Raw genomic sequence first — 4,238 nt, forward strand, 5'->3', positions numbered from 1 at the left:
TTTGAGGCTATATAAAGCCATGTATGTTGTATTTGTAAGATAGACTTGGAAAATGTAGTAAAAGAAGCATTTGTGCTTTTCTTTTAGCCAATGTCTAAGTTTCTTTGCAATTATATGTAGTTTAGGTTGCATGTAGAATCTTTCAAGCTCGACATGATCAATCTTGCTTGTGGAGTGATTCGAATCTCAAACAAGTGTTCTTGCTTTGAGATATTTGATCAACAAGAATCATTCAAGCTAGACATGATCGATCTTGCTTGTGGAGTGATTCGAATCTCAGACAATGCTCTTGCCTTAAGATATTCGATCAACAAGGTAATCCGAATCTTATTCCCCTTGTATTGATTCATTATCTTATCATCTTATCTCTTGGTTGATCCAAATTTCATATAAGGAGGTGTTAATTACTTTGATTCAAGGGTTCTTGTTTCAACAAAAGCTTGGATCGCTGGGCTGATGATTAGGGTTGCCTTATCAATTTGTTATCAGAGCGTAGGTTGCATCTTTGTGGCCGACTCTAAAATTGATTTTATCTTTAATTTCCGCTATTGTTTATCATCTTTTTAAATCTGTCATTTATTTTCTTACTGCCATTTCCATCGTTTTCATTATCTTTCTACTTTGTTCTTAGTGTCCTATTAAAGATCTTATTTAGATCTGGAAAGAAAAAAAAAAATCCTTAGCATATTGTTCTTAATAAATTCTTACCTAAGACCATGAGCACGTTTATTTGAAAATCAAATAAATTTCAATTCTTATTTTTCCCTAAAGCATATAAATTTGAAATTGTTGTGCTCGATCTTCACGACCATTCTCTTTGGAATTCATTTTTTTTTTCAGTGTGCAATTATAACCAAAAATATCTTTGTCCCTTGTTTTTTTGTTCATTTCTTGTTTTATTTTGTTGTTACTACATAATTACCCTGTCTTGATTGTCTTGAATTGCTTGTTGCTACTATCAGAATTGCTTTATCCATATTACCTACCTTGATCAGAAATTAGTCACTTTCCTAAATAGCCTACCTTTGTGTGTTAAACACGAGTGTTCCTGAGTGTAAAATCATTGAGTTTAGTGTGTGAGGTCCTAAGCATATAAAACTATTGTTTGTACAATCATGAACCAAGACGAGAAAAATGGAGGGGAGATCAATGATCTAGTTGAAGAAGTCTAGAAAAATGAGGAGAAACTGGAAGATGGTATTCATTTGGCACATATTACAAGAAGACTTCTTAGAACTCAAGTTATGGAGAATGATGTTGATGATCAAAGAGACAACCTATTTCACACGCGGTGATAGTGGAAGTTGCATCAATGTAGTAAGTACTATGTTGATCAAAAGGTTGCAAATTCCAACTCAAGATCATTCTAAACCTTACAAGCTTCAATGGCTCAATGATAGTGGAACAATGAAGGTAATTTCCCAAGCTTTAATATCTTTTACTTTGGGAAAATATAAAGATGAAGTTCTTTGTGATATGTTACCAAAGCATCCTGGAGACATATTGCTTGACCGACCATGGTAATTTGACAGGAGGGTTATGTATGAAGGCTATTTGAATAGGTATCCTTTTGCAAAAGATGGTAGAAAAATCACTCTTGTACCTTTGAGTTCTGCAAATGTATTTGCTGATCAATTAAAGTTGGAGGAAAGAAAGAAAGAGTTTGAGAAAAAAGAGTTAAAAGAAAAACAAGAGTTAGAGTGAAAAAATAGAGAAAAATCAAAGAGAAAAAAAGAAGAATGAAAAAAAGAGATGAAATTGAAGAAAAAAGAAAGAGAGATGTTATTTGGCTACGGTTGGAGAGATGAGAAGGTTTTCACGAAAATCGATCTTTGTACTTATGTACAATGGAGGATTTTTGGTCTCTAACTATAACAACTTGGCGTTGCCTAGTGTTTTTCAATCTCTTTTACAGGAATTTGAAGACATGTTTCAAGATAAAGAAATACCTCCCATTAGAGATATTGAACATAAAATAGACTTCATTCCAAGGACTGTCGTTCCTTATAAGCCAACTTATTGAGTCAATCCAACTGAGACGAAAGAAATTCAAAGGCAAGTGGAGGAGCTCATGGAGAAGGGCTATGTATAAGAAAGTTTGAGTCCATGTTCTATACGAGACTTATTGGTGCCGAAGAAAGATGAAACTTGGTGCATATGCATGGATAATAGAATCATCAACAAAATCACGGTAAAGTATCAACATTCTATTCTTAGGCTAGACGATATGCTTGATTTATTGCATGATTCATGTCTATTTATAAAGATTATTTTGAAATCTAGATATCATCAAATTAGAATCCATGTAGGAGATGAATGGAAAACAACTTTCGAAATTAAGTTTGGATTGTATGAATGACTTGTTATGCGTTTTGGATTAACTAATGCTCCTAGTACACCTATACGCTTAATATATAATGTTTTGAAAAAATATATGAAAAAGTATGTTGTTTATATGGATGAATATTATAATTTATTTGAAGATTTTACTTGAACATGTGGAGCATGTTAAGTTAGTTTTAATTACACATCGAAAAGAGAAATTTAATTTTAACAAGTGTAGTTCTGCATAGAAAATGTTTTTGAGTTTATAGTTGGTAAAAACAGAGTAGAAGGAGATAAAAAGAAAGTTAAAGTCATTAGAGATTTGCTAACACCAAAAAGTGCAAGTAAAATCAGAAGTTTTTATGGGTAGTTAGCTTCTATAAAAGATTTATAAACGATTTTAGTACCATAGCTGCACCATTGAATAACTTAATAAAAAATAATGTTGTTTTTAAATGGGGAGAAATACAAGAGAATGTATCCAATTTTCTTAGGAAGAAATTAAGCAATCAACCATTATTTGTTTTTGCTAGCTTTGATAAAACTTTTGAAATTGAATGTGATGTATGTGGTTTGGGAATAAGTGTTGTTTTAATTCAAGATGGAAAGAATGTGATGTATGTGGTTTGGGCATAAGTGTTGTTTTAATCCAGGATGGAAAGCACTTAATATATTTTAGTGAAAAACTAAATAGGAAACATTGAAACTTTAGTTCAATGCTTTAGTTCATATATTGCATGTGTGGCAACACTACTTATGGCCTAGAGAATTTGTGATCCATTTTGATCATAAAAGCTTGAAGTATGTGAAGGGTCAAAGCAAACTGAATCGTAGATATGCAAAGTGGGTAGAATTTATTGAAACATTTTCGTATGTCATCAAATATAAGCAAGGTAATGATAATATGGTAGCTGATGTGTTATCTAAAAGGTACGATCTCTCTACTTCTCTTAGTGCAAAAATTCTTGGACATGAGCATATTACCGAATTATATAAAGATGTCCAAGATTTCAGAACTATTTATGCATCTTGTCTTGCAAAAAAAGCTACAGATGATTATTATTTGTTTCATAAATTTTTTATGCTTTGTATTCCTAAATGCTCTATAAAAGATTTGCTTTTGAGAGAAGCACATGGTGGTGCTTTAATGGGACATCTTAGGATTAATATAGTTGGTAAGATGTTGCATAAACACTTCTTTTGGCCGAAGATAAAGCACGATGTCCATAAGTTTTGTAGCAAATGTTTTAAACGCAAAGAAACTAAATGTACACTCATTTGAATGTACCTAACAAACCTTGAACTAATATATCTATGAAATTTGTTCTTGGTTGCATGCTGTTGATTCATTATTTTTAAGTAGTTTATGGATTTAATACACTTTATGAAACAAAATTTTTCTAATATTTTTGTGAGTGAAGCAGACAGATTTGATCAAAACATTGCAAAATGAGGTGAAGGAAAAAAAATGGTATACTTGATAAGCGTCTACAATGCTGGAATTTGCAAAGCTAGAGGTCCTTCTAGAATCCTTGCAAAACGTTCACAGAGAAAGCTAACTTAACGGATTGATTCCAACCAAAAGCTGGTTAGAAGATGAATGACTCTTAGATCGAACTTGGAATCTATGATGGTCATTCTTAGATACCAAGACAATTCACTCCAAAATTATCTTGATCAAAACTAATTCAATAAATCAGTTTAAACATCAAACCTAAAGCAAGATTTGAAAAAGAATAACACCAAAAGGGTATCAAGAAAACACAAGGATTTTTTCTGTATTTAACAAAAATCATCCAAACATGAATATTACATGCGTTCAAATAGTCCCAAAAGATAACCCTAACAAAATAAAGTTAAGCCACCAACTACTAAATAATCTAATAAATGCTATTAAATACAAATTGAAGCAA

Source organism: Cucurbita pepo, chromosome LG04 (assembly GCF_002806865.2).
Source record: "Cucurbita pepo subsp. pepo cultivar mu-cu-16 chromosome LG04, ASM280686v2, whole genome shotgun sequence".
Lineage (NCBI taxonomy): Eukaryota > Viridiplantae > Streptophyta > Magnoliopsida > Cucurbitales > Cucurbitaceae > Cucurbita > Cucurbita pepo.